The sequence below is a fragment of the Mauremys reevesii genome, linkage group 4 (assembly GCF_016161935.1).
Source record: "Mauremys reevesii isolate NIE-2019 linkage group 4, ASM1616193v1, whole genome shotgun sequence".
NCBI classification, from domain to species: Eukaryota; Metazoa; Chordata; order Testudines; family Geoemydidae; genus Mauremys; species Mauremys reevesii.
This window is the reverse complement of record NC_052626.1, coordinates 87,521,422-87,539,527: the sequence shown is the minus strand read 5'-3', so window position 1 is coordinate 87,539,527 and position 18,106 is coordinate 87,521,422. Positions and strand designations below refer to the sequence as shown.

The window sequence follows — 18,106 nt, the reverse complement described above, 5'->3', positions numbered from 1 at the left end:
ATGCATTATTTATTACTTCATCACACAAATGGGGGGATAACTGCCACGGTAGTCCTGGAGGGGTGGGGGAGGAAGGAAGCAACAGTGGGGTTGTTGCAGAGGCACTCCCTAGAATGGCATGCAGCTCATCATTTCTGCAGGATGTCTGGGGCTCTGACCTGGAGCGGCTGTTTGCCTCTGGTTCTTTAGTAGGCTTTCCTGATATTCTAGGCAGGACTGACTCTCCATTAGACAAAACTTAAAGAAGAGAATGACCTGGGGTGTCATTCCCATTTTTGTCCAGGCGCCTCCAACCAACCACACCGAGGCTGGCCAGGAGCACCCATGACAGCAGCAGATGGTACAGTATGACTGGTAACCATCTTTGTCAACTTGCAAAGCAGCAGACGGTACAGTAGGGCTGGTAACCGTCTTTGCTAACTTGCAAAGGCAAGGGGTTGCTGCTGTGTAGCACTGCAGTATCGTGTCTGTCAGCAGCATCCAGTAGACATATGGTGACAGTGAAAAAAGGCTGAACGGGCTCCATGGTTGCTGTGCTATGGCATCTGCCCGGGCAATCCAGGGAAAAGGGTGCAAAATGATTGTCTGCTGTTGTTTTCACGGAGGGAGGATTGACTGACGACATTTAACCATAACCACCCACAACAAATTTTTGGCCCCATCAGGCATTGGGATCTCAACACAGAATTCCAATGGGCATGGGAGACTGCGGGAACTATGGGATAGCTACCCACAGTGCAGTGCTCTGGAAGTTGACTCTAGCCTCGGTACATGGACGCACACTGCCGAATTAATGCGCTTAGAATGGCCGCGTGCACTCGACTTTCTACAATGTTTCCAGAAATCAATTTCTGTAAAATCGGAATAATCCCGCAGTGTAGACATACCCTAATTCAGCATAGCAATTTTATAGTCTTAGTATTTCTGCTGTTATTCTCTCTGTGTTACCATAACTCAGTCATCTTAAGAGGCCCATTCTGGCTCAGACTGAACTTATTTCTCTTTCTGGTGGATATGAGAGCAGGGGCAATGGGGTCAAACCAGGTTTCAGAATTGCATGAAGTCCAGCTCTAACAGTGCAGAATATTTCTAGGGCTCTTACTGTGTCAGGGTAGTCCTTAATCTCCCCAACTAGGAACACAGAAAGAGTAAAAATATCCTAGCAACATTCTAGTTTGGGTACACTCTAGCTAAAATTCTCTCTGTAGGTTCATTTTAGCTACAATATTCTTATCCATTTCTTTCCCCAAGGTTTTGTGCAGTGTTGCTGTGTATCAACAAAACATCTGCTTATTTCTGCCCAGAGGTGGCTGCATTTCAGTGATAAGTGAACTTACCGGTACGTGTGCATATTTGGGTCAGACCCTCAGCATAGATCAGCATAGCTCCACTGACTTCACTTTATAAGAGTTGAAGACCTGGTCCAATATTTCTTAAATGTAAGTTTTTAATTCTGAAGGATTTCCAAGCATGTTGTAAATTCACATATAAAGAACCCATTCTTGACAGTTCTGCTGCTGGGTATAAACTGTGCACTTTTGACAGGCAGGACTTGTGTGGTGATAGGAAAGATACCTATACTGAAAGGTATGCTTGTAAAAACTGTTTTCTGAATATGTTTTGCTATATATGAAAAAAGCAGAGAATGTAGTTAACTAAGTGAAAGAAGCTATGTAGTACAAGAAAAATATTCTTAGAGTTTGAGTCCAACTTGTATTAAAACATTATTTGACATAGCAGTCCAGAGCAATAACACAATGTCACCACAACAAATGGCTGTGAAATTTGAGGTCATTCAACACTGTGAATTTTCCAAATGCTTCCCAATTACAGAAACACCTGTGCTCATTAATTTTATGCTAATCCATTGCAAAATGCAACAATGAACATCAAGAGTCTACATAATTTCTCATTTATAACCTGTAGCCTATTGTTTCCTGCTTTACTGCAATAAGAAGACATAATTCAAAGTGAATGTAAATGACTGTTTATACGCTGCTCACAAGGTCTACAAAAGCTACCAATTCTTCCTTTACTTAGTAATACCAAGTCTTGTCATTTTTGCATCCATATAGCATATTTAAAAGAAAATGACTGTGATATAAGCATAAGGATAACACTAAAATAAATGTTAGAATGCACACAAGATAAAAATGGGCTGGGAGGAAATTCCATCTGTTAATACACAATATAAGCTTTGAATATAGACACTGTCGATGTGCCACAGCTGTATTCCATATAAGAGGACAGTGACAATGGCACTGCAATTGTTTTATATGGTTATCCATGGGGATTTGGACTCTAACTGGGCAGGTGTTTCCACCCCTGCCCAGAGCTTCTGTCTCTTTCTGGTGTTTTAGCTGATATGCAGAGTGAAGAGTAATGTACTTTGAAAAAAAATCCATCTTATTTTTTTAATGTGTATACTAGTACATACAGTTTGTATCTAAAGAACAATGTCAAAATTAGGGTTTCATACATTCCAGTCAGAAGGTTAAAAAAGTTCCATTAACTTGTTCCTCTTCAGTGATGGATCTGGCTTTTGTTTCTGTTGAATTTTTAAGGGGAGGAAAATGTTCTGCTGTCATATAATTGTGTTTCTTTACAGCCAATTTAGCTAATGATTCAAACACTTTCCTAAGGACAGCACCATCTGTGATAATAAGATGTAGAGTGAAGTGTGAGCTGCATGGATTTTAAAGATTTTGAGGACTCTTTACTGCTATGGGAAGGGATTCTGTAAATACTTCTTGGAAAGCTGTTGATACCACATTTTGTACTCGGTTCTGAAAAGTGCTAAACACCAAAACTCCCACTGATTTTACTGGAGTTAAGGATGCTCAGCACCTTACAGAAATGGTCAGTACTTTGCATAATTGAGCCCTTTGCTCCTATTATTATTATTATTATTAATACCACCAGGGTCAATTTCTAATCCTCAAATCCCCACTGTTAATACAACCTTCGTAATGCTGAGAGCCCCTTTGGGTTTCACTTCGTGCTCCAACTAGGATTGAGTGACATGCATATGTAGGTTGCTCAGTCCCTGAACTTGGATCTTTTTGAGTAAGAATGAATTACAACTAGGCCACCAAGGTGTTTCTAAAATTGCATTGTAGACACTTTTCAAAAGTATGGCCTATTGGGTTAACAAGATTTGCAGTAATGAATACCTCTCAGATGAGAAATGGATCATTCAATACTCTGTTCCTACATGAAGATGGTAATATGTTGTAGGAAATATTTAAGTGCTCAAAAATATTTTTGCCGTCCTCTCTGCCATGCACTTGATTTCCCCAAACCAATATTAGTGAGATAAAAAAGTAAAGTAAAATAACCTCTGAGGGTCCCAAGAAGGGTATTATATTTATTATCAGAATGCTTTTTACATAATATTTCATTTTGCCTATAAATCTGATTAGATTCATCACCTAGCTTCTCAGTTCTTCCGTTGATTTATTACATTGTTAAGGGATTTATTATTAGACTTGTGACATTCATGTCATTAAAGTTCAAGTTCTGCTGGTATTTTCATTTTAAATGCTTATTTTCAGGTTTTATAATTCAGCTGTAAAAATTTGCTGTATGATTAAACTTGAAACCCAAGGTCTTGCTTCAGAAGCAATTTGTGTGGCTGCCTTCTTAAGTTATAGGGTACAAAGAGGTTACATATACTTTTCATATCCCTATAATTAATAAAAGGATTTAATTTGTAAAATAAGTATTGCAGGCCACTTTTTCAGAATGTGCTTGATCCAACTCCCATTGACATCAATGTTTTTGTAATGACTGTATTGGGAGCAGGATTGGGCACTGTCCTGATGTCTATGATAAAAATGTCCTCCAGATTCCATTTTTAAAGTTTTACATCAGAATGGGTTTGAAAACAAATATTTTCTCTGGGGCAAGTTTTTCAAAATGATTTCTCAAAGGATTCCTAAACCTTTTTCAATGTTGCTGTTAATCTGTGAGGAAATCTTTTCACTAGTAATTATTTATTTTTTTGTAACAGTTTCCAAAGGCCCCCCCCAGTTAGAATTGGGACCCCGCAAGCTCTTTGGGGCAGGGATTATCTTTTTGTTCTGTGTTTGTGCAGCACGTAGCACTGCGAGGTCCAAGTCCATGACGAGGGCTTCTACACATTGCAGTAATACAAATAATAAGCTAATAAATAATAATTATACTGGGTTCTGAACAAACACATAGAGGCAGACACTTTCACTGGCCTAGAATAGCTTAAATGTTGCTTTACTTTTACATAGGAAAAAATACCCACTTATTTGGTTTCAGGAGATGTTCTGGAATTACAGCAGCCACTGGCAGCTTCACCCCCTTTGCTGTTCCCAGATCCAGAATTTAAAGAATCATAGCCCCATCAGTCCCTCTCACTCCCAGGACATGTGGGATGGGGCTGTCCACAGAATTTCCCAAGGGAGTGGCTCTTTAAGAAGACTCCAACATCCTCCAAGAAGGAGAGACTCATCAGCAATGTCTTCCAGAAGCACTAGGAACCTGAATCAGAGGGGATAAGCTGAACTCCAGCTAGCCTTTGAGGATTAAGTACTTTGGTGGTACTCAGCTCTTGAGCTCCCCACCTCCTAGCAGCACGAAGGGGCAAGGCTATAAAAGTCTCAGGATGCCTGATAATGTTAACAGTTCCAAGTTCTGTGAGCTGTTCTGTGGGCTTGTGCCTTTTGGGTGTGGGAGGTATGGGCAAGGGGGTGGGAACTGACCAGAGGATAAGTAATGGGCAGGATCTCAGCAGCATCTGCACAGACTTGGACCACAGTAAAAGCAGAACGTATGTACCATAACTGATCAGTATCAATAGACTTTTCTGTCCTTTTGCATCACCTGCAAGGACCTAACACCTTGCTCCTGAATAATGGCAGCAGATAGAGTGGAAGAACCTTTAGAATCCTAGGGGGCTCTCAAGGAGCAGGTACCCCAGTGAAGAGGGGTTAGGGAGGCTTATAGAGTGGGGGGAGGGCTGGGGAAAAGGGACACTGACTGAGGAAGCGTTGCAGGTTGGGACCTTAAAGGGTATGTCTATATTGCAATTAGATACCCGCGAGTGGCCTGTGCCTGACTGTGGCTCGCAGGGCTTGAGCTAAAAGGCTGAGTAACTGTGGTGTGAACACTTGGACTTGGGAGGCCGCCCGAGCTCTGGGACCCTCCCACCTCACAGGGTCCTCGAGCCCAGGCTCCAACCACAGCTTCAACATCTGTACCTCAGTTAAACAGCCCCTTAGCCTGAGGCCAGATGCAGGTTTTTAAGTAGAGGATAAGTAGGGGATAGTCTGCACAGAAGGGTGGGGGGGAAAGAGAGGAGAGAGAAGGGGGCAGGGAACAACTAGCCAAATAAATAAAAGGATTGGTGTTGATATCAGGGTCAATTTTTGTGGAGGAATATAATAAGTGAACATGAGGCATCATAGTTTGCTAGGGAATATTTAAAATTACAATTAAAAATACATTTAAATGATTTGGAGCATTAGTTTCTGCATCCAATTCATATTGTTATCTCCATCCTCCTTTCAGCCTTTTCCCTCATATCTCTTACTTTCATTTTTCACATCTTAGGTTGCAAACTGTTTGGGGCAAGGAATAAGTCTATGTGTTTGATAATACTTGGCACAATACAATTATTATTATTATTATTATTAATACCACCAATCTTTTATATAATACTTTTCAACAGTAGGCCTCAGAGTACTTGACATTTTACAGATAAGGAAACTATGGTATGGAGAGGGAAATTGACTGGACTGAGGTCACTCAGCCGATCAGTGGCAGAGCCAAGGATAGAACATTGTGCTCTACTCACGTCCTCCCATGGACCTCTTATCTTGAGTAGGGCCTTTGGGCACTCAAGAGTAATGGAAAACATTATTAATATTTTTGTAAGACACTGAAGTTGTTTCTTCTTTAAATCATTGCTATCCCTTTGCCCAGAAAATAGTCTTTTAGGCCGTGATCCTTTAAAGACTTATGCTCACGTTCACACTTCACTTCATCTTCAGTGGCAATACTCATCTACTTAAAATTTAATCAGAGGAGTAAGTTTTTACGATCAGAACCTTAGAGAAGACCCAACAGTCACCTCTGAGACCCTGGCCAGTTATATAGTGTGCAGGGTTTCATTTTGTGTATAGGTAGCAAAGCTTTATAATAGGGCTGTGGATTAATAGCAATTAACTCACATGATTAACTCAAAAAATTAATTGTGATTAAAAAATTAATTGCAATTAATCGCAGTTTTAATCGCGCTGTTAAATTATAGAATACCAATTGAAATTTATGAAATATTTTGGATGTTTTTCTACATTTTCAAATATATTGATTTCTATTACAACACAGAATTCAAAGTGTACAGTGCTCACTTTATAGTATTTTTATTACAAATATTTGCAGTGTAAAAATAAAACAAAATAAATAGTATTTTTCAATTCATCTCATACAAGTACTGTAGTGCAATCTCTTTATCCTGAAACTGTAACTTACAAATGTAGGGTTTTTTGGTTACATAACTGCACTCAAAAACAAAACAATGTAAAACTTTAAGAGCCTACAAGTCCACTCAGTCCAACTTCTTGTTCAGCCAATCACTCAGACAAACAAGTTTTACATTTATGCCTGCTTCTCATTTACAATGTCACCTGAAAGCGAGAACAGGCATTCGCTTGGCACTTTTGTAGCCAGTGTTGCAAGTTATTTACATATCAGATATGCTAAACATTCGTATGTCCCTTCATGCTTTGGCCACCATTCCAGAGGACATGCTTTCATGCTGATGATGCTCATTAAAAAAATAACATGTTAATAAAATTTGTGACTGAACTCCTTGGAGAAGTATATCTCCTGTTCTGTTTTACCCGTATTCTGCCATATATTTCATATCATAGCAGTCTCAGATGATAACCCAGCACATGTTCTTTTTAAGAACACTTTCACAGCGGATTTGACAAAATACAAAGAAGGTACTAATGTGAGATCTCTAAAAATAGCTACAGCACTTGACCCAAGATTTAAGGATCTGAAGTGTCTTCCAAAATCCGAGAGGGATGAGGTATGGAGCTTGCTTTCAGAAGTCTTAAAAGAGCAACACTCTGATGCGGAAACCACAGAACCCGAACCACCAAAAAAGAAAATCAACCTTCTGCTGGTGGCATCTGACTCAGATGATGACAATGAACATGCATCGGTCCGCTCTGCTTTGGATCATTATCAAGAAGAACCAATCATCAGCATGGGTGCATGTCCTTTGGAATGGTGGCTGAAGAAAGAAAGGACATATGAATCTTTAGCGCATCTGGCATGTAAATATCTTGCGACACCAGCTACAACAGTTCTATGTGAATGCCTGTTCTCACTTTCAGGTGACATTGTAAGCAAGAAGCAGGCAGTATTATCTCCTGCAAATTGTAACCAAACTTGTTTGTCTGAGCGATTGGCTGAACAAGAAGTAGGACTGTTTGGACTTGTAAGCTCTAAAGTTTTACATTGTTTTATTTTTAATGCATTTTTTTGGTATATAATTCTACATTTGTAAGTTCAACTTTCATGATAAGGAGATTGCACTACAGTACTTGTATTAGGTGAACTGAAAAATACTATTTCTTTTGTTTTTTACAGGGCAAATATTTGTAATAAAAATAATACTATAAAGTGAGTACTGTACACTTTGTAATCTGTGTTGTAATTTAAATCAATATATTTGAAAATGTAGAAAACATCCAAAAATATTTAAATAAATGGTATTCTATTATTGTTTAACAGTGCTATTAATCACGATTAATTTTTTTAATCACTTGACAGACCTACTTTATAGATTTGTTATGCAAGAAAAAGTAAACAGACCTAAAATATGAACAGAAATTCTATCACACAAACTTTTTGCACAATAATGGTGCCAGTAAATATGGTTAATATATAACAGCAACATCAACAGGGCTTTTACATCACAGCTTTTACAACATGCCTACCCCTCTGATACCATGTATATTGTCTGCCAAGATTTCCAACAGGTCAGTAATCCACATTTCATTAAGCCCCAATGATGTATTAATATGCATTTTTCAAAGTATCCAAGATATTCAATCTCTGTAGTATATAATATATTAATTTAAATCTCTAAATAGATAAATAGTTAAGGTGCACCTTGAAATGTCTGCAAAATAATGATTTAGGTTTGCTTGCTGTTCCTTGAGGTCTCAGATCAGAGTCTATGTAATCCCACACCATATGCATGACAACTGCCTAGACACAACAGGACAATTTAAGAATGAAGGGTCACCTTGACTTTAAGGTTGATTACTTTTGGCAATTGTGTAACAACTTTTCCACCCTTTAAGCATCATTTCTATGGGAGTTAGTAACTTTGTTTTTTTTCTCTAGTTAAAGTGAAGTTATTTTGATGTACTGTACTAATTTGCTCATTTTCCATCAAAAGGGAGATAATTAAATAAGGCAGTAAAAAAGCTTTAATACTGCCACACTGGGACAATTTTACTGGACACTATTAAAGCTAGGGTAAACTTGAAGTGATACATTTTAAATAATGCAGTTTGACTTTCACAAACAGCCTAACATTTTTTCCTCAGTTTGACTTCAATGGGAGTGGGGAATTTATCTTTCCTGTGTGCTTCTGAAAATCTCTAGGCTACTTCAGAAATCCCACTATTTCAGTTATTACAGGAAATAACGCTGTGAACTAACTGAAAAAAATTACCCAAGTGTGTATTTTATTTTCAATTGTTTCACACATTGGGTTGGACAGATATTTATGATGGACAAGATCCTGACCTCAGTTTCTCTATGGTGGCTCCACACAACTCCACTCAACTCTGCAGAACTACTTAGGATTCACACTCATGAAAATGACATCTAAATATAACTTTGTGCTTATCTTCACACTTCTGGCTGGCTGGAAAAATGCCTGCATGCTAGAAATTAACTTGTAAGTTATTCCATAACCATTATCTCTGTTTAAGCCTTTCTGGGATTCACTCAGTTGTACAGCAAATGAAGACAAATAAATAAGGTTTGATAATTCCTGGCTTAACTTCATAAACATTCCTCATTGTAGGATGCTACCACACTCATTAAGTATCTCTGTTCAAAACTGAAAAATAAGAACAATTAAATCAAGGCAATCAGGACTGATCATTGTCAAAAAGCTTAGTAAATAATTTCTCTGCTAGTCTTGAACCTGAACAATGATTTGGTACTATGTGAATGTGCATCAGAAGTTTTTGGGACATTTCCTCAGCTTGGGAAAAGTAGCCCATAGCTCCAATGACTTAACCAGAACAATACTGATTTACTCCATCTGAGGAACTGGACTAGGTCTTTGTAAGTATTTGTTTAGACCAGGATGTGATTATGCTGTCAGGTGCCATGTCACCACCCACAATCCTCCCTTCCTGCATGCATACACAAAGGGCCACATAGTGGGCCATCTTTTAGAGGAGCATATTGCACAATCCTTCAGGTGATTCTTTGAAGAGATTGTACTCAATATTCCTCCTGGGGCAATGAAACGACACCCTGCCCCCCTACCTGGTGCCTAAATGGCACAATTTGGTCCTAAAGCACAACATATAATCAGGCATCCGAAGAAGTGAGCTGCAGCTCACGAAAGCTCATGCTAAAATAAATTTGTTAGTCTTTAAGGTGCCACAAGTACTCCTGTTTTTTTTTTTTTAACATATAATCAAAGTCCCTTCTAGTCCTCCCTTGTGGCAGTCCTGGCAAAATTAGAGATTCTTCTGCACATCTTATTATAAAAGTAGGGCATAATGCTGGTGTGTTGGTCAACATTTCCCCTAAGTAAAACAGGTTCTAATAGTCTTGGCTGCATATATGCTACTGATGAGTGCAGAGGGTCTGTGCTTTTTGCCTACACTGACCACTATAAGTCACTACAGGGATTCATTACTCTTCAGAGGTGTTTGGGATACTTTGAGTGTAAAAAGAAACATATAAAAGCAAATTCTGTTTTCTATGGGAATTCCTTACTTAGTTTTCAATCGATTCTTAGAAGCTTTGCCTGAGTAAAAATCAGCAAGGACTTTAGGATTTGGTCCTGTATAAGGATTTAATATTTATACACGGCTATATGGGGGAAAAAAGCATGTATAGAGAAAAAACATCCAGGAAACTGAGGGATGAATCTAATGGATTTTACTCAGTATGTTTCCATCAATGGGAAGAGTACCCGGGGTTCACACAGGAATAGGAAGCTAAGCACCAAAACTCTGTAGTAAAAGAAGGTCTCATCCATGCAGATTTCAGAGCTGCTAGTGTTTGTGCCACAATCAAAGCAAAAGGTACAGAAGGCATTTAATGCCGGTTACATCACTCGTGGATGAGGGGAGCATGCTATGTAGAATTGCTCTTCCCACTATTCACCTCAGCATTCTCCCACCAGACCAAAGGAGTCCTGACATCATCACATAACTAGGGTGACCAGATAGCAACTGTGAAAAAATGGGACAGCGGGTGGGGGTAATAGGCACCTATAGAAGAAAAAGTCCCCAAAAATGGGACATCAGGTCATCCTAGGCATAACTGTGCAGGAACTTCTGTGGGCTCCAGGGATGAAAGTGCTAGCCCGCCCAGATGCTGTTCCTGAGTTTAGGGGCTCTTGTACTTATTTTCGCCTCACTTGGCTCCCTCCCTTGAGAAGCATAGAATGACAGAAGAATAGAAATGACAATATTTAATTTCTTCTTAGTTCAGAAAATAGCACTCTTCTGTCAGACAACATATCCACCCTATATTAGTGACTAAAACTTCTGGGCCAAACCTCAGCTAGTGTAAATTGGCATAGCTCCACTGACCTCAATGGAACTACACTGACTTTTATCAACTAAGGATCTGGCCCTTTATCCTGCTCATAATACCTATTAGCATTTCTTTCCTGACAAAGTACCCCACAACAATGCTCTTTGAGCACTTTTCACCTACCAAATGTTTTACAAGCATTAATTAATCCCATGTGCTCATATTAGCGTTTTTTTCTGAATTATGTACAATTCTCAGCCATCTGAATTCAATGTCATCCATAAAGCTAAAGAGGTTTCCCATTTACATTAATGCCTTTAATGTATTGGGATGGACAGAAATATTGAATTATGAAGAGTGTTTCAATTCAGTCAATACTTCCTAAATGTGAGAGGTTTCTTATTTCCTGAATCATCCATCCATCATTCAGCACAGCTTTCATTACATTAAAACCAAGGTAACAGCAAAACAAAGTTTGAATTTAGTGATGTTGGGTTCTTTGAAACAAAATCTCTGTTAGTTTATTTGTATTTCTCTCTCTCTCTATTCCCTGCTGTTAACCATGAAAAACAAGGCACTAAATATTAATGTAGTTTTTCTTCGGGTTGCGCAGTAAACTTAAGTAACAAGTTTATATACATAATCACAATCCGTTCCATTAATCTATATGTTTTTTTCTCTGCTTCCTCTGTATTACACTCAATGACTACATAGCCATACATTATGCATTCTATTAGTTATCTCCAATATCCTCCAATCTAAAGGAGTTTTACAATAATGAGATATCATAATAGTGGACCAAAGGCTTCACCTCATACTTCTCTAATGTCTAATGAAAAATATATGGTCAATAAACAAGGTAAAGGTGACTGATAGCTATGGTGACATGTTTGTTTGTCAGAAACTAGATGGTGAGGTGAAAACCTCTGTTTTTGGCTCTCCTCTGTTATGTGTGCACACCCCAACATGCAATGTAATATGGAGGTGGGAAATAATAGGCTGTTGCACCTTTTTAGAAAGACAAATGGGAAGGAGGGTAAAATACAGAAATTACCAATATTCAGAATTTTGACTCTAATCAGAGTCTACGTGTGATGGGATTTAGAAATACAGCGATTTGAACATTGTTAATTAGCAGCTACCACCACTGGAAGTAGGATCTTGAAATGGGAAAAAATATATCTTTTTAGATCAAATGAGCATCCTGCTCAAAGATGTACTGGCTTATGAACCCAGGACAATTAAACCCAGGCCTGATTAAATGCATCCTAGAATACTCAAGGAGCTGACTGAGGAGATATCTGAGCAATTATCTTTGAAAAGCCATGGAAGATGTGAGAGATTCCAGAAGACTGGAAAAGGGCAAATATAGTGCCCATCTATAAAAAGGGAAATAAGGACAACCCAGGAAATTACAGACCAGTCAGCTTAACTTCTGTACCTGGAAAGATAATGGAGCAAATAATTAAGCAATACATGTGCAAACATCTAGAATATAATAAGGTGAAAAGTTACAGCCAACATGGATTTGTCAAGAACAAATTGTGTGAAACCAGCCTGACAGCTTTCTTTGCCAGAGTAACAAGCCTTGTGGATGGGGGGAACGTGGTAGATGTGGTATATATTGACATTAGTAAAGCTTTTAATACTGTCTTGCATGACCATCTCATAAACAAACTAGGGAAATGCAACCCAGATGGAGCTACTATAAGGTGGGTGCATAACTGCTTGGAAAACCATTCCCAGAGAGTAGTTATCAGTGCTTCACAGTCATGCTAGAAGGGCATAACAAGTTGGGTCCTGCAGGGAACAGTTCTGGGTCTGATTCTGTTTAATATCTTCATAATTATTTAGATAATGGCATAGAGAGTACACTTATAATGTTTGTGGATGATACCAAACTGATGGATAGGATTATAATTCAAAATGATCTGGACAAACGGGAGAAATGGTCTGAAGTAAATGGGATGAAATTTAATAAGGACAAATACAAAGTATGCCATTTAGGAAGGAACAATCAGTTGCACACATACAAAATGGGAAATGACTTCCTAGGAAGGAGTACTGTGCAGGGGCGGCTCTAGGCACCAGCAAAACAAGCTGGTGCCTAGGGCGGCAAAATATTGGGGGCGGCAAAAGGCTGGGGCCCCAGCTCATCCTGCCGCTGCGAGCCGAGGAGCGGCCCGTCCCCTGCAGCCGGGGCAGGGCCGCGCTACCGGCTCCGCTTGGGGGAGAGGGATGGCCCCTTACCGGTAGCGCGGCCCCGCCTGGCTGCAGAAGACGGGCCGCTCCTCCTCCGCCCGGGTCCTAAACAGCGCTGCAGCAGCCGCTTGGCTGGGGGCGGGGGGGGGGCTGAGCTCCGCCCCGCTCAGAGACGCGTGGTGAGGGGGCAGGGCTGCGAGCTCCGGGCCAATCGGAGGCAGCTGATCTCAGCCCGGAGCTCCCAGCCCCGCCCCCTCACCACGCGGCTCTGAGCGGGGAAGAGCTCAGCCCCCTCCGGAGCCATGCGGCTGCCTCGCTGGGCAGGGCCGCTCCTCGAGGCGCGCGGTGAGCCGGGGGTAAGCAGCCGGGGCCGGGGGGTTGGCTAAGGGGCAGGGAGTCCCGGGGACACTCAGGGGGCAGGGAGGGGGCACAGGTTCTGTGGGGGGAGGGGCGGTCAGGGGCCAGGGAAGGGGGGTTGGATTGGGGGGGTCTCAGGGAGGTGGTTGTCAGGCACCCCCCGACCCCATTACCCCCCAGGCCCAGCCCTGACCCCCAGCTCCAAGCCCAGCCCCTCGGACCTGGGCACCCCCCCGGCCCCGGCCCCCTCAGAGACCTGACCCCCAGCTCCGAGCCCATCCCCTCTGAGCTGGACACCCTCCTGACCCCATTCCCCACAGCCCTGACCCCCAGCTCCGAGCCCAGCCCCTCTGATCCGGATACCCCCCTGTAGCCATTCCTCCCACAGCCCTGACCCCCAGCTCTGAGCCCAGCCCTCTGATACGGACACCCCCCTGGACCCCTTCCCCCCACAGCCCTGGCCGCCAGCGCTGAGCCCAGCCCCGCTGGGCTGGGCACCCCTGACCCCATCCCCACAGCCCTGACCCCCAGCTCTGAGCCCAGCTGCTCTGAAGTGGGCACCCCCCGACACCATCTCCCTCACCCCAGACTGCCAGCTCCGAGCCCAGCCCCCGTTGAGCCGGGCACCCCCAACCCCATCCCCCACAGCCCTGACCCTCATCTCCAAGCCCAGCCCCTTTGAGCTGGGCACCCTCTGACCCCATCCCCCCCACCCCAGACCCCCAGCTCTGAGGCGAGCCCCTCTGAGCCAGACAACCTCCGACCCCATCTCCCCACAGTCCTGAGCCCAGCCCCTGTGAGCCGGGCACCCCCCAGAGCCCAGCTCCCCACCCAGCCCTGGACATCAGCAGCACCACCTCCAGGCAGTGACAGCCCATTGGCACCAACAATCACCATCACCCAGCAACAGCCCATTATGTAATTGCAAATGTATACAGACCAGTAAAGCATTTAATGTTTTAAAATAATGTATTTGGTGTATTTTCAAATTATTACAAATTAATTTTCACTAGTTATTTTTTACATTTCCAAATACATGTTACTATAGTATTGCAACTTTTTTTTATGGAAGGGGCCCCCAAAATTGCTTTGCCCCAGGCCCCCTGAATCCTCTGGGCGGCCCTACCCAGTGTGTGTGAGGAGCCGGGGAGGGAGGGAAATGGGGTCCCCTGGAGCCGAGCCCGGGCTGCGATGGCAGCGAGGGGCTCCTGGACTGTGTGAGGAGGTGAGCAGCCGGCTGGGTTTGTCGGTGCTGAGCAGGTAGCCCCACAGCCGGAGATCCTTGCCTTCCCTCCTTCCGGGGCTGGGCCAGGGCACCGTGAGGCTGAAGAGCAGCAGGTCCAGGGGGCTCTCCAGGTCCTCGGCCGCCAGCATGTCGGGGGTGAGGGCGGTGAGCACGAACTGATCCACCTTGGCCACCAGCAGTGCTGCGAAGCCCAGGGAGGGGGCCGTGTTCTTTGCGCCACCCCGTAGCCGCGCCGCCACCTGGAAGTATTCCCGCTCCGTGCTGCCGAGCAGCTCCACCCACATGGGGACAGAGTCGCAGCTGGGCCAGGGCTCGGCTGCAGTGTGCTGGTAGCGGATCCCACATTTGGGGGGGAGCCCAGTGCTGGGGCAACAGGGGGTGTGAGTGGGGGGCACTGGTGGGCGGGGGACTCATATCTGGGGCGGGGGCAGCCAAAAAATGTTTTGCTTGGGGCGGCAAAAAACCTAGAGCCGGCCCTGGTACTGTGGAAAGGGATCTGGGGGGCCATAGTGGAGCACAAGCTAAATATGAGTCAACAGTGTAACACTGTTGCAAAAAAAAGCAAACATTCTGGAATGTATTAGCAATTGTGTTGTAAGCAAGACACGAGAAGTAATTCTTCCACTCTATTATGTGCTGATTAGGCCTCAACTGGAGTTGTGTCTAGTTCTGGGTGCCATATTTCATGAAAGATGTGGACAAATTGGAGAAAGTCCAGAAAAGAGCAACAAAAATTATTAGTGATCTAGAAAACATGATCTATGAGAGAAGATTGAAAAAATTGGGTTTGTTTAGTCTCAAAAAGACGATTGAGAGGGGACATGATAACAGTTTTCAAGTACAAAAAGGTTATTTTTAACATTCTGAGGATAGTACAAGAAGCAATGGGCTTAAATTGCAGCAAGGGAGGTTTAGGTTGGACATTAGGAAAAACTTCCTAGCTGTCAGGGTGGTTAAGCACTGGAATAAATTGCCTAGGGAGGTTGAGGAATTTTAAGAGCAGGTTAGAGAAACACCTGTCAGGGATGGTCTAGATAATATTTAGTCCTGCCAGCAGTGCAGGGGACTGGACTAGATGACCTCTCGAGGCCTCTTCCAGTCCTATGATTCTATGAAAACAGAGTATTACAAAGGTCTTTGTTACAGTTAAACATGGGTTTGAAGTAGCTCTGATTTTTACGTATTCTCAGGATTGAAAGCAAAGGACAGAATTATATATTAACCAAAAAGAAAAAGGAAATAATAAATTCCCCTCTACTGTTCTGAATAGTGTAGATGCAATCTAGAACAGGTGACAAATGAAGGGTGCATATAATTAAATGAGGCTACACAACATGCATATAAAGTAATACCAAAATATTATAGAGTAATGGTCCAAAACATTGTAGCAAAAGTACTGTAAGCTACTGCATAGCATTTTAGACAAGTTACGTAGTAAAAGCAGAGTCAATATAAATATATTATGATATACTTTTTTACTGTTTAGGTAGACAATAAAAAGACCCTTTTTTGGTGTTTGATACATATGTGATTCTGCTGGAGAATATCAATTTAAGACAATTAGATTTTTATTGCATTTTTAAAAATATATAAAAAGCTTTTCTTTCGGGGGGGGGGGTATTTCTTTTGTTGTCCATGAAAATATATTTGTATTTATAAGCATGGTTTATCATCTAGTCCTAAGAAATGGCACCATATGCTCCTCATGTTTCTGCTGACACCACAGAACCTCATCCTCACTTTTGTCAAGAATACTTTTGAGCACACAATCAGAAGAGGAGATTGTAAGCTATTTGGGGTAGGAACCATCCTTATGTTCTGTGTATGCACCTAGCATAATGGTGTCCTGGTCATATATCACTGCCCAAAACAAAGGCACAACCAAGGCCGCTCAGGAATTTGAACTATGTAATGGAAAAGCTTCACTGGATATTGTTTGAATAATGGTGCATGGGGTGGGGGTAGGGAGAAGACAAGCAGAGAAGCACACTGAAAGAGGAGAAGTTGTTCCAGACACAGCCTGAACAAGCCAAGTGTGTGGCCCTGAGAGAAAAGTCTAGAGAACAGTTTTGGGTCTAGTGCTGGCCAAAAAGATGCTTGGGACTGTTATCAAGGAAACTATCTCATAGTGTATTTTTTCCAGTGTTCAGGGAAACAGAACTTTGTACATTCTTTGTAAACAAACAGGACTGCATCAAAAACACCTGACTATCATCTACTTCTCCTGACTGGAACAACCTGCAAGGCCTCAATTTTTGGCTAGCTGATCTGGTCAAAAGTAACCAACAAACAATAAATAAGAAGAAGAAAGAAAGAAGCAGTCACACATTACAAAAGAAGACTGTGAGAGGAAAAGTAAGAGCCATCACAACCAACTTGATTTAAATTCACTATTAAGCAGGTAAATTGGGAATCACATCTGTTGGCTCCTTCAATTCAATACTGAAGTATATTGTCTAAAATGGAAATTCAGCTTTTGATACAACTATTAAAGCTAGAACTAGTACTCACACATTTCAGAATTATGTTGTAATTTATAGATGCATGCCATGTGTTCATACTGGTATTCTATATAGACACATACACTATATATGTATATTATGGATACATTATTGATGACTCCATAGTTAAGGTTGAATTTTGCACTTGAAGCAGGGATTCTATCTCTTTGTTACACTGAGAAAATAGTCCAGTCCTTTAATTTATCATACGTCCTCTGAGTACCAAGTGAATTTTCGGAAAATGTAGATAGGTCTCATATCAATATACTGTGCTGAGGGTGCTGCTGCACCCCCTGGCTTGAAGTGGTTTCCATCATATGCAGGGTTTACAGTTTAGTTCAATGGCTCTCAGCAACTCCCTATACAAATTGTTCCAGTCTCCATTTATGGAGAAGGTAGGTGCATCTGCCATGTGATGTGCAGATGCCATTCCAAGTGGATTATATTTTCCATCGGCATGAAAAAATACTGAGTTCTTTGGCTGGAATCTTGATGAGGTATTTGTTTAGTGTCCATCTGCCTTCCTTGCCACTGATCTTCAAGGAAAGACCCAAAGTTTTCAAGCTCTTGCACTGCAAGCCAAAAAGATTTTCTAGATTAAAGTCAGAGTATTGGTATATTATTTAGGTTTTCATGTATTTGGAAATCCTTGTTCCCTCAAATATGGGACTCCTGAAGGATTCTCATGTGGTGACAAATTTGAAGTGATTGGATGTGGGCCAGTATGGGAAACCACAGATGTGGTGCTAATTTTATGATGATCATACTGGTCCACATGAAGGTGTTAAGTTGACAGTGAAGAAGTCTGAAGTGTTTTTGCACTGGCTAGCCGGGTCATTCCTGCCAGTTTCTGGGTGAATTTTACATGAATCTTTATTTTGTCATGGATATTTTTCAGATGCTGGTGATGTGTGAGGATTTGGTCTAATGTCAGACCATGATATTTTGGGGGTGGGATCGTGTCTTATCTGCTCAGCATGGAAGTCCATGTGCAGTTTCACCCTGGCCTTTT

General features: G+C 42.0%; 1 protein-coding gene and 1 long non-coding RNA gene across 4 annotated transcripts in view; one reads left to right on the top strand and one right to left on the bottom strand.

Moving 5' to 3' along the window:
* LUZP2 (leucine zipper protein 2) overlaps positions 1-18,106 on the bottom strand; it is a 341,523-nt gene that overhangs the window by 36,553 nt on the left and 286,864 nt on the right. The gene's annotated exons all lie outside the window — the stretch shown is intronic.
* The window catches only part of LOC120402956, a 106,188-nt gene continuing 101,351 nt past the window's right edge, over positions 13,270-18,106 (top strand). Inside the window, exon 1 of the long non-coding RNA XR_005597382.1 lies at positions 13,270-13,346. This is a non-coding gene — a long non-coding RNA (uncharacterized LOC120402956). The remainder of the gene's footprint in view (positions 13,347-18,106) is intronic.